This window comes from Bufo gargarizans, chromosome 3, assembly GCF_014858855.1.
Source record: "Bufo gargarizans isolate SCDJY-AF-19 chromosome 3, ASM1485885v1, whole genome shotgun sequence".
Taxonomy (NCBI): Eukaryota; Metazoa; Chordata; class Amphibia; order Anura; family Bufonidae; genus Bufo; species Bufo gargarizans.
Window position 1 is genome coordinate 136,547,660 of NC_058082.1, and position 13,991 is coordinate 136,561,650.

Genomic DNA, 13,991 nt, shown 5'->3' on the forward strand with positions numbered 1-13,991 from the left:
ACTCATTCCTGGAATGCTAGGGGCTTGTTGTTTTTTCTTGTTATTGGAAGGTGCCTTGGATATATGCTACCCATTGGGGGTTAATATCCGCTGCCTCCATTTTGTTGGGGCATAACTCTTATATCCCTTTAAGCAAACCCCCCATAAGGAGAACGATGAACCTCTGAATATTTGTGAGATCGTTAATATGAGCCTTCTACACACATACTATTGCCGATGTCTGCGCTCCATAGTAAGCAAGTGGGAGCAGGTTGTCAGGCATAACATACGATGTGTACGGATCGTCGATACATAGCAGGCGATTGCAGGAAGTCTCGATTGACACGCAAGAGACATTGGGTTCCAAAGACAGGAAGTTCTGTTGCGGCGGCAGTCCTAGTTGACACGCAATAGCTGCAGTGTGTTCCAGAGACAGTAAGTTCTGGTGTGATGTAGGAGGTACGCATCACGTGACCAAAGCAGGGCGGAAATCCAACACCAGTGTCTCGTGTCTAGATCATCTGAACTTTATAAGAAGTATATTCTGGAATATGGCTGTATTTTGAGCAGGACCGTTATCTGACGGGTATGTGAGATCTTGTAGGCTTTGTTTACATATCCACCAAGTATTTTGGTGTTTGTGAACCCTTGGGCCAATTTGTGATTTCTATTTATAGGTCACCAAAGCACATTGCAACATGGAGGACGCACGTGGAAGGGATATTCCTGACTGATTTTAATCTCTTCATTGTGAACATTATAACTTACCCTTAACCATACTTTGTGGTCAGCTTGGTATGACACATGGTGAACCATCATCTAAGGGTTCAGACCAGTGTGTCACTGTGACGGTATTTGAATGGCTAGACACTTGGAGGAACGTATGGAAGACTTTAAGATATGTAGGATTGCCATGGCTGCGGAGTTGTGGTATTTATGATTGTTATTGCCACAACCTACATGACTCTGTGATATTAGCTCATCGATTTTATTATCATTTTTGTCTATCACTGACTTATTATCAGAACCTCCCGAGGAGCCCTCTAGATAGGGTGAAACGCATAGAGGTAATACTTATTGAGCATTGGGAGAATCAGGGCGTATATAGTTTTAGGTACGAGGACAGGGAGGCCCTACTATTCACGGTTTTCCCTGGGCAAACGGGTAGATAGGGGTAGCAAAGGGCTGATTAGGACCAACCCCATCTCATCGTCTCCCCCATCCTCTTTCTGCATGCACCTGTCTAGTCCCTTATTCCTTGTTTGTATGTCCGGCCTATAGTTTTTGTATATTACTGGCCACCTTTATTTTTGGATAATTGGGGTTCTTTCCCCCATTTTATGATGATCTAATAAACCATGTAATTTTAGGAGTTATTATTTCTGCTGGATTTTCGGTGAACCTAAAGATATATGCAGCCTTGCCTGGAGCCACCTGGCATCGGTGTCCGCATGGGGGTCCAGGTTGTTTTGGTGTTTTTCCATCTTTGCTGCGTCAGTTAAGTGTTTGATGTTCAGTTGTTACACTGTGTTCTTACCTGCCGTGCAGTTGCTGCATTGTCTTTCTCCCTGTCAGCTACTGGGCCGCTGGAGACACCTTTCATCTGTGGTGATGGATGAACAGGAGGTCTCTGCCCTGTCACGATGTTGAGGGCGACTTCGAGGTTTGTGGGTATGAGCCCCCTTACCCTTGAAGGTGGCTCATACAGCCAGGAGACTAGGGCTATTTTAGGGAAGCTTTAGGAGGTGACCAGCTCCCTTTTCCCTGCCTATGGCCTAGTACTTGTTGACATTGTACGGTGGGGAGTTATCCCCACTCCCTACTGTGAGGGGGATCAATGGGAAAAAATCCCACAAAATATGTATTTTAATCAAGAGCCATTTTTATGCGTCTTAAATTGAAACTCTCAAAAATGTGTCCTGCTGAAGCCTTGAAAATTTTTATTTTAGGCCATAGGAGCACAGGCCCCAAACATTAGGCGTTCACTGGACAGAAATTATCAAGTGATTATGTGGCTGGAGGTATATTAGACGGTCTTTAGATATAATTTTTACTGCAGGCCAGTAGAGTACAGACCCCAAAAATTATTCATTCAATGTACAGAAAAGAACAAGCTTTGTCTTCTTATTGTCTGTCGCTAGTAGAGGCCTAAGCCTGGCAGGCAAGTTCCCCCCTCGAAGTATCTTGCTGGATGAGCAGCCAATACCACACGCATCAATCTTAACAGGATTCGGCTCCAGGTGTAGAGCAATAGTTTTTTTTTTGAATGCTTTCTCCATTGCAAGACCCTCCACGTTGTTGAATAAATTGAAGACTTGCTGATTCTCTCCTTAGAAAAAAATGTAAAGTTACATTACATTTTTTAAACATTTTATTATGAAATTTATTCCATATATATTATAAAATTCGGTGTCTCCATGATCAATCTACAGCATGGGGGTCCCACATGGGTTCTACACACTTCCAAAATAAAGTGGGGGTGAATAGATGACAGATTATCTTCCCAGGAGCTGCTTTTGGGAGCTGCGGTTAATTTCTGAGATGTCTGTGTGGGAATCCGAAGACCATCTCCATCTCCATGAACCACAGGATGTCCTCCTCCTGTGTTAGGCTACTTTCACACTTGTGAGATCCGTTTCAGGGCTCTCACAAGCGGCCCAAAACGGATCAGTTTAGCCCCGATGCATTCTTAATGGATAAGGATCCGTTTCAAATGCATCAGTTTGCCTCCATTCCGCTCTGGAGGCGGACACCAAAAAGCTGTTTGCAGCATTTTGATGTCTGCCTGACGATGCAGAGCCAAATGGATCCGTCCTGACTTACAATGTAAGTCAGTGGGGATGGATCCGTTTTCACTGACACAATATGGTGCAATTGAAAATGGATCCGCCTCCCATTGACTTTCAGTGTAAGTCAAAACGGATCAGTTTACCCCCCCCCCCCCCCGTTTACATTATCACAAAAACAATTTTTTTTTATTTTTTTTATTTTTTTTGTTCTTGGTAATGCAAACGGATCCGTTCTGAACGGATACAAGCGTTTGCATTATCGGTGCAGATCCGTCTGTGCATCTACAAGACGGATCCACACCTAACATAGGTGTGAAAGTAGCATTAGGAAAAATTTCATTTTTATTATAAAAGTATTAATTTATTATATATAATAAGGATGCCCTCCTTTCCATTCCATGATGACTGGGAACTCCTGACGAAGAGATTGGGCCTGGTTGGTTTGAATCGTGATTAAATTCGCAACTCTTCTAGGCTCCAAGCAATCTTGAGGCTTTGTCTTCTTCTCATTGTCTGTCGCTAGTAGAGACCTAAGCCTGAAAGGCAGGTTTCTCCAGAAGTATCTTGCTGGATAAGCAGCCAATACCACACTTGCATCAATCTTGACAGGATTCGGCTCCAGGTGGAGAGTAATTTTTCTGTTGGAATGCTTTCTCCATCGCAACACCACATCGTTGAATAAACAGAGGACTGGCCGATTCTCTCCTGTCTTGCGCAACATTTAACTTTTATTATTAAATTTATTAAATATTTTAACATTAATTTTATTAAACCAAAACTTGATTCAAATGATAAGAAAGTATACCTAAATTTGACAAACCTGGCATAATACTTCTAGTATGAACTCTGCCTTATAGGTAGATGTTAGTATCAAGAAGTAACACACTCCTTTTACACCCTTGTCAGCTGATTCCACATAGATGTCTACAGACCCTATTCTATTACACGCTTATACAAGTAGAACCCCCCCGACAGAGTGGAGAGGGTGTCATCAATAAGTTAGTGTTGACATCACTGATTAATTTGACCTTCCTTTGATCTGTCAGAACAATAACCCACAAAAAACGGATCCTGTCATTGAAGCATACGCCTTCACTCGGTCAGCATTTGCTAAATAATACATCAGTATTGCTAATGCCAATAAAAACAAAAGTGGATCTAAAACAGAGATGACACGTGAATGGAATATTTGCATGTTTTCTGTGTTTTGTACCCACTCCTGCTTTTGGCTACCAAATCAAAAGCCAATTCTGGCTGGGCCATACAGGCCTTACAGCTGCTACACAGACATGATTTGTTATGCATCTCCGAGAGATGAGGAACTTAATGGAGGAGGTGGCCATTTTTTATTTCCACTGATAAAATTCACAATAGATTTTACCGGATATAAGTGCAGCGCTTAACGCCGAATACAAGTTGTTTTTACAACCAAAAGATTTCAAAAAAGATTTTAGCTCATATCAGTGCAACACTTCACAAACAATTGGAAACCCAAACCCTCTAGAAGCCAAAATTTTACCCTCATGGAGAAAAGGGCCCTAAAAAACCTAAAGAATAATAAAAGTCTAGTCATCAAAAATGCAGACAAAGGCGGGGGTTTGGTCATTATGGACGCTGACTATTATCTTACAGAGGCCAACAGAATACTCTCTGACCCCGAATATTACAAATCTCTAGATGATGACCCCTCTGGGACTTTTAAGAAATCCCTCACTGACCTGATCGATTCTGGTTTCCTTCAGGAATTCTTGATAAAAAAGAAAAAACATTCCTTGCCCCACTTCCTCCATCTACAGCGAAATTTTACTTTTTACCTAAAATACATAAATCCATCACTCACCCCCCAGGTAGACCCATCATCTTGGGTATTGACTCCCCTACATCTAATCTCTAAGCTTATGTTGATTTATTTTGGCAAAAATATGTCCAATCTCTTCCTTTTTTCCTCAGAGACGCGACTCACCTAATTAACCTTCTAAAATCCCTTCAATGGAAGAATGGTTACCGCTGGGTGACTCTTGATGTAACCTCTCTAAACAGTAACATCAGACATGATCTAGGAGTAACAGCTATCCAATAATTTCTTGGTCAAGATCCGACCATGTCTGAGACACAAAAATAATATATTCTTAGAAGTATAGATTTTATATTGCATCACAATCACTTTACTTTAAATTATAAGTTTTATGTTCAGAACAAAGGGACAGCAATGAGCACTAAGTTTGCCCTATCCTACGCTAACCTGTTTATGGGCTGATTCGAGGAACAGTATAGCCTCCTCCACCACAAAAATATAAAATTCTATTGTTGCTACATAGACGACATTATCTTTATCTTGGATAGCAGCTTGGAAGACCTCTTAGATTTCATTCAAAAACGTAACCAAAACGAGTGGGACCTAACATTTAGTCTCTATAATCACCCCCAGGAGGCCATTTTTTTAGATGTACATATAAACTCAAAGTTTGAGAAAATAACAACAAAAACACATTTTTAAAAAAGTAGACACCAATAGCTATTTGGATTTTAAAAGCTGTCATCATGCGAAATGGAAAAAGAACATCCTATTCAGCCAGATGAAAAGGATAAGGAGGAACTGCTCAAGTGACCATACCTTAAAAACCCAACTAGCCGTCTTCCAAAGATGCTTCAAAGAAAAGTGTTATCCTAAAACACTAATAAAAGAATCTTTGAAAAGAACCCTTAGGTTAGACCAAATAGGAGCACTCAAAGCTAAATCTGTAGAAATAGACTCCAAAGATCACTTTCCTGGCTTAATTACCAGATATAATGTGAAACATTCCCTTATCAGGAATATCCTGATGAAACACTGGAATATTTTACAGAAAGACCCGATTCTGAAAAGCAACCTACCCTTTGCCCCATCCCTCACCTTCAGGAGAGGTCAAACCCTCAAAAATTTGATTGCCCCTTCTTGTCCCAATTTGAAACAAGATCTACAAACTCCCAGGAAACCTCTGACCTCTTCACTACAAGGAAATGAGGTCAGGGCTTTCAAATGCTTCATCAGAAGATGCAAATGTTGCGACATGATGGTCCATAACAGGAAAGAAGTTCAGCTAGAGAGACCCGATGAAAATTTCAGACATAAAATTAATTGTGCTACTAAAAATGTTATATATTTATTGGAATGCCCGTGTAAACTGCAATATGTGGGGAGAACTACACAAACATTAAGAGAACGAATGAATGAGCACCGCTCAAACATTAACCGTAAGATTATGACACATAGTGTTCCAAGACATTTTCATGAATATCATGAGAGCAATTCCACACTTTTGAAAGTCACCCCACTTGAATGGGTCCCATATTCCTATCAACAACTATCCAGGAAGGAGATGTACTGGATATATCGTCTAAACACGCTGTCTGTCCCCTTTTGGCCTGAACGAGACCCTTGAATATACTAATTATTAGCTGGGGTTGGCCAGGCTCACAACTCAAAAATAGTTTTATATATATATATATATATATATATATATATACAGTCATGTGAAAAAATTAGGACACCCTTTGAAAGCATGTGGTTTTTTGTAACATTTTTAATAAAAGGTTATTTCATCTCCGTTTCAACAATACAGAGAGATTAAAGTAATCCAACTAAACAAAGAAAACTGAAGAAAAGTCTTTTCAAGATCTTCTGTAAATGTCATTCTACAAAAATGCCTATTCTAACTGAGGAAAAAGATAGGACACCCTTGCCCCTAATAGCGAGTGTTACCTCCTTTGGCTGAAATAACTGCAGTGAGACGGTTCTTGTAGCCATCTACCAGTCTTCGACATCGGTCTGAGGAAATTTTACCCCACTCCTCAATGCAGAACTTTTTCAGCTGTGAGATGTTTGAGGGGTTTCTTGCACGTACAGCCCTTTTCAAGTCACCCCACAGCATCTCAATGGGATTCAAATCTGGACTTTGACTTGGCCATTCCAGGACTCTCCATTTCTTCTTTTTCAGCCAATCTTTGGTTGATTTACTAGTATGTTTTGGGTCATTGTCATGTTGCATGGTCCAGTTCCGCTTCAGCTTTAATTTTCTAACTGATGGTCTCACATGTTCTTCAAGCACCTTCTGATACACAGTAGAATTCATCGTGGATTCTATGATGGTGAGCTGACCAGGTCCTGCTGCAGCAAAGCAGCCCCAAACCATGACACTTCCACCTCCATGCTTCACAGTTGGTATGAGGTTCTTTTCTTGGAATGCTGTGTTTGGTTTACGCCAAACATGTCCTCTGCTGTTGTGTCCAAATAATTCAATTTTGGACTCATCTGTCCAAAGAACATTATTCCAGAAGTCCTGGTCTTTGTCAACTTTATCTCTGGCAAATGTCAGTCTGGCCTCAATGTTTCTCTTGGAAAGCAAAGGTTTCCTCCTTGCACACCTCCCATGCAAGTTAAACTTGTACAGTCTCTTTCTGATTGTAGAGGCATGTACTTCTACATCAACAGTAGCCAGAGCCTGCTGTAGTTCTCGAGATGACACTTTAGGGTTTTTGGAGACCTCTTTTAGCATCTTGCGGTCTGCTCTTGGGGTGAACTTGCTGGGGCGACCAGTCCTGGGCATGTTGGCAGTTGTTTTGAAAGCCCTCCACTTGTAGACTATCTTCCGGACAGTGGAATGGCTGATTTCAAAATCTTTTGAGATCTTTTTAAATCCCTTCCCAGACTCATAGGCTGCTACAATCTTTTTTCTGAAGTCCTCTGACAGCTCTTTTGCTCTCACCATGGTGCTCACTCTCACTTCAACAGTCAGGAGCACACCAAACTAAATGTCTGAGGTTTAAATAGGGCAAGCCTCATTCAACATGCAGAGTAACGATCTACTAATTATGTGCACCTGGTGTGATATACCTGTGTGAGATCTGAGCCAATTTAAGAGGGAATACATGTGAGGGTGTCCTATCTTTTTCCTCAGTTAGAATAGGCATTTTTGTAGAATGACATTTACAGAAGATCTTGAAAAGACTTTTCTTCAGTTTTCTTTGTTTAGTTGGATTACTTTAATCTCTCTGTATTGTTGAAACGGAGATGAAATAACCTTTTATTAAAAATGTTACAAAAAACCACATGCTTTCAAAGGGTGTCCTAATTTTTTCACATGACTGTATGTGTATATATTAGGATCCAATGACATTTACTGTTTATAATCTTTTTAGAAACCGTTGCTATCCTTTTTTATTTTTATTCTTTTTTATACCTATTTCTATTTTTATTTTTTCTGTAGCTCTATGTCCATTTTATTTTTATTTTTGTATTTTTATTTATATTCTTTTTTTTACGCAAGCTATGTATACTGTCCTATTGGGAGACACACAGGGGACCGTCTACCCTAGAATTTTTGCTACGTTACTAATAGATATATGGGCTACGGACATAAAGTATTTTCCTTCCCCACAACAAAGTTTTGATGACCCCGCCGGAGGTGTATGCGCCCCATATATACATTTTTACATGTAGGGTGTGTGAACCGTGGGTCAATACAGGTTTATTTAGATATATGGACGTACGCCATGTGTTCTGTATGATATATATATATATATATATATATATATATATATATATATATATGTATATATATTACATCCTTTTTAAACCACACTAGAAAGAGTAAATACACATCCCATGAATTTTTTAAAACTATTTATATAATCTTTATTTGACATAATGACAATTTTAAACATGGTTTAATTAATAATAATACATATAATAACAAATGAGCATATAGTGGATATGTCTAATTAACCACTTCAACCCCGCTAGCTTAAACCCCCTTAATGACCAGGCCACTTTTTACACTTCTGCACTACACTACTTTCACCGTTTATTGCTCGGTCATGCAACTTGCCACCCAAATGAATTTTACCTCCTTTTCTTCTCACTAATAGAGCTTTCATTTGGTGGTATTTCATTGCTGCTGACATTTTTACTTTTTTGTTATTAATCGAAATTTAACGATTTTTTTGCAATAAAATGACATTTTCACTTTCAGCTGTAAAATTTTGCAAAAAAAACGACATCCATATATAAATTTTTCGCTAAATTTATTGTTCTACATGTCTTTGATTAAAAAAAAAGTTTGGGCAAAAAAAAAAAATGGTTTGGGTAAAAGTTATAGCGTTTACAAACTATGGTATAAAAATGTGAATTTCCGCTTTTTGAAGCAGCTCTGACTTTCTGAGCACCTGTCATGTTTCCTGAGGTTCTACAATGCCCAGACAGTAGAAAACCCCCACAAATTACCCCATTTCGGAAAGTAGACACCCTAAGGTATTCGCTGATGGGCATAGTGAGTTCATAGAACTTTTTATTTTTTGTCACAAGTTAGTGGAAAATGATGTTTTTTATTTTTATTTTTTTTCTTACAAAGTCTCATATTCCACTAACTTGTGACAAAAAATAAAAACTTCTATGAACTCACTATGCCCATCACAAAATACCTTGGGGTGTCTTCTTTCAAAAATGGGGTCACTTGTGGCGTAGTTATACTGCCCTGGCAATTTAGGGGCCCATATGTGTGAGAAGTAGTTTGCAATCAAAATGTGTAAAAAATGGCCTGTGAAATCCGAAAGGTGCTCTTTGGAATGTGTGCCCCTTTGCCCACCTAGCTGCAATAAAGTGTCACACATCTGGTATCGCCGTACTCAGGAGAAGTTGGGGAATGTGTTTTGGGGTGTCATTTTACATATACCCATGCTGGGTGAGAGAAATATCTTGGCAAAAGACAACTTTTCCCATTTTTTTATACAAAGTTGGCATTTGACCAAGATATTTCTCTCACCCACCATGGGTATATGTGTAAAATGACACCCAAAAACACATTCCCCAACTTCTACTGAGTACGGCGATACCACATGTGTGACACTTTTTTGCAGCCTAGATGCGCAAAGGTGCCCAAATTCCTTTTAGGAGGGCATTTTTAGACATTTGGATCCCAGACTTCTTCTCACGCTTTAGGGCCCCTAAAAAGCCAGGGCAGTATAAATACCCCACATGTGACCCCACTTTGGAAAGAAGACACCCCAATGAGGGGCCTGGCGAGTTCATCGAATTTTTCTTTTTTTGGGCATAAGTTAGCGGAAATTGATTTTTTTTTTTTTGTTTTTTTCTCAAAGTCTCACTTTCCGCTAACTTGGGACAAAAATTTTAATCTTTCATGGACTCTATATGCCCCTCAGCGAATACCTTGGGGTGTCTTCTTTCCAAAATGGGGTCAGTTGTGGGGTGTTTGTACTGCCCTGGCATTTGAGGGTCTCCACAATCATTACATGTATGGCCAGCATTAGGAGTTTCTGCTATTCTCCTTATATTGAGCATACAGGTAATGATATTTTTTTTTTCCGTTCAGCCTCTGGGCTGAAAGAAAAAAATGAACGGCACAGATTTCTTCATTCGCATCGATCAATGTGGATGAAAAAATCTCTGCCAAAAAAAAAAAGGAGGGGAAAGGCGTCTGCCAGGACTTAGGAGCTCCGCCCAACATCCATACCCACTTAGCTCGTATGCCCTTGCAAACCAGATTTCTCCATTCACATCAATCGATGTGGATAAATAAATCATTGCCGGGATTTTTTATTTATTTTTTATATACAAAGTGTTTGCCAAAGCATAGGAACACCGCCTCCTCCTCAGCTCGTATGCCTTGGCAAACGTATCTTTTACTGCAGAGGAGAAATCTCGTCTTGCAGAGCCGCATACACCGACTTGCGTGAAATCTGACAGCAGCGCAATGTTTCTGTCAGAATGCACATCAGTGCTGCAGCTAGTCGATCGGTTGGTTCACCTGGAAGGTAAAAAATAAAATAAAAAACCAGGCCGCAACGCAATAATTTTATTAACTTTGGAACAGAACATATAAACTTTAACTTTTTGAACTGAACATTAACCTTTTTGCTTACTGGTGTGTTTTATTGTTGTTTTTTTTACCTTTATAGAACAAACCTCTCCTTCCCCATGGGTCAATGTGCAAAGCGCATATCGCCCAAAGATGTGGCGAAGTGCGTTATACACTTTGTCCCAGGTGAAAGGAGATGTTTGCAGCAGCTGTATGTGAATGGGCCCTAATAGCCCTGTGTGCCTGTCCTGGTGAGATGTGATCCCTATGCTAGGTGTACCTGTGTGTGGTACTTCCGGAAACACTCCCCTAAGCATAGGGCAGGGTGGTCAGGACAGTCAGGACAGAAATAGCGGGTGTCACGCCTTATTCCACTCCTGCTACAGACACAATATCTTTTTCGGGGTGACGGTTGGGTTGAGGTACCGGCAACGACATTGGGGAAATGTCGCTCGTGTAGACGGCTAACTAAACTGGTGGATGGGGCCACGGAACCTCCTGGGTACAGGAGGTTCTCGATGATCTCTTCCTGAAATTTGAGGAAGGATCCAGTTCTCCCAGCCTTACTGTAGAGAACAAAACTATTATACAGAGCCAATTGAATTAAATATACAGACACCTTCTTATACCAGCGTCTAGTTCTGCGGGAAACTAAATACGGAGACAACATCTGGTAATTTAAATCCACCCCTCCCATGTGAAGGTTATAGTCGTGGACTGAGAGGGGCTTTTCAATGACACGGGTTGCTCGCTCAATTTGTATTGTCGTGTCTGCGTGAATGGAGGAGAGCATGTAAACGTCACGCTTGTCTCTCCATTTTACTGCGAGCAGTTCTTCGTTACACGAGGCAGCCCTCTCCCCCCTTGCAAGACGGGTGGTAACGAGCCGTTGGGGGAAGCCCGCGCGACTAGTTCGCGCGGTGCCACAGGCGCCAATCTGTTCTAGAAACAAATGCCTAAAGAGGGCCACACTTGTGTAGAAATTGTCCACATAAAGATGGTACCCCTTGCCAAATAAGGGTGACACCAAGTCCCAGACTGTCTTCCCACTGCTCCCCAGGTAGTCAGGGCAACCGACCGGCTCCAGGGTCTGATCTTTTCCCTCATAGATCCGAAATTTGTGGGTATAGCCTGTGGCCCTTTCACAGAGCTTATACAATTTGACCCCATACCGGGTCCGCTTCCTTGGGATGTATTGTTTGAAACCAAGGCGCCCGGTAAAATGTATTAGGGACTCGTCTACGCAGATGTTTTGCTCTGGGGTATACAAATCTGCAAATTTCTGGTTGAAATGGTCTATGAGGGGCCGAATTTTGTGGAGCCGGTCAAAAGCTGGGTGGCCTCTGGGACGGGAGGCGGTGTTGTCGCTAAAGTGCAGGAAATGCAGGATGGCCTCAAAACGTGCCCTGGACATAGCAGCAGAGAACATGGGCATGTGATGAATTGGGTTCGTGGACCAATATGACCGCAATTCATGCTTTTTAGTTAGACCCATGTTGAGAAGAAGGCCCAGAAAAATTTTAATTTCGGAAACTTGGACTGGTTTCCACCGGAAAGGCTGGGCATAATAGCTTCCCGGGTTGGCGGTTATAAATTGTGTGGCATACCTGTTTGTTTTGGCCACGACTATGTCTAAGAGCTCCGCAGTCAAGAACAGCTCAAAAAATCCCAGGGCCGAACCGATCTGAGCTGCCTCAACCCGAACTCCAGACTGGGCGGTGAAAGGGGGAACTACAGGTGCGGCTGAAGTTGGGGACTGCCAATCAGGGTTTGCCAGCACCTCAGGGATTCTAGGGGGTCTACGGGCCCGTCTTTGCGGTGGCTGCGACGGGGTAACTACTGCTCGTGCCACCGTACCAGCTTCAACTGCCCTTCTGGTGCTCGCCACTTCACCAGGTTGTACGGCAGTGCTGGTACTAGGTCCAGGGAGGGCTGCGCTGCTGGTGTATGCCTCACCACGTAATCCGACAGCACCAGCCCCACTCTGCTGCCCTTGAAGCGGATCCTGCGCAACCTGTGGTCTAGCGACACGGGGCCGGGTATGCCTGGTGCTATCAGGGACCTCAGCCTCCTCGTCCGAACTTTGGGTCAGAGTGCCACTGCTTTCTACAGGTTCATATTCTAACCCGCTAGATTCGTCAGATGAGGGTTCCCATTCCTCATCCGACTGGGTCAGAAGCCTGTAGGCCTCTTCAGAAGAATACCCCCTGTTTGAAATTTGGGCAACAAAATTTAGGGGTATTCCCTGAGACTACCCAAGAAAAAAAGCAAGCCTGTCTTACAAATGGGAGGCTAGCGAAGTACCGGAGGCCGCTGCGGTTGATAAAAAATATCAAAACTGATTTTTTTATCGCCGCAGAGCGTGTAAAGTGAATGTGCAGTGATAAAAAAAAATATATTTTTTGTCACTGCGGTGGGGCGGGTGTGGGCGAACGCACGTGTGGGCGACCGATCAGGCCTGATCGGGCAAACACTGCGTTTTGGGTGGAGGGCGAACTAAAGTGACACTAATACTATTATAGATCTGACCGTGATCAGTTTTGATCACTTCCAGATACTATAAAAGTACAAATGCTGATTAGCGATATGCTAATCAGCGAATAAGGGACTGCGGTGCGGTGGGCTGGGCGCTAACTGATCCCTAAACTACCTAACCAAGGGGCCTAAACTATCCCTAAAACCTAACAGTCAATACCAGTGAAAAAAAAAAGTGACAGTTTACACTGATCACTTTTTTCCTTTCACTAGTGATTGACAGGGGCGATCAAAGGGGTGATCAAAGGGTTAATTGGGGTGCAGGGGGTGATCTGGGGCTAAAGTGTGGTGTTGGTGCTACTCACTGTGAAGCCTGCTCCTCTGCTGGATCCAACCGACCAAAAGGACCAGCAGAGGAGCAGGGCAGCCATATAACAGATCATATTTACTAATATAATCTGTTATCTGGCACTTGATAGTTTTTTTTTTTAAATCATCAGCTTGCCAGCCGCGATCATTGGCGTGACCCCCCTTGACGAAATGCCGACCCGCATTGCGCATGCGCGGGCCGGCTCAGCGTGTCATCTCGCGTCTCGCGAGATGACGCGTATATGCGTCAGTCTGCGCAGCGCTGCCGCCTCCACACCGCAGATCTGCGTTAGGCGGTCCGGAGGCGGTTAATAACCTCACCTATACTGAACATATAAATATATAACTTAGCCTCTCTAGAAGTGCAGGAGTCTATGGGAAAATAAATATATTACATCCTGTGTTTCCCATAATTTACCAATATTTGCCACTCATGATAAGATATGCTCATATATATATTTTTATACACTCTTTATTACTTTGAATATTTGCATCTGTGTACGGATTACATATCATGGGTTGGTAT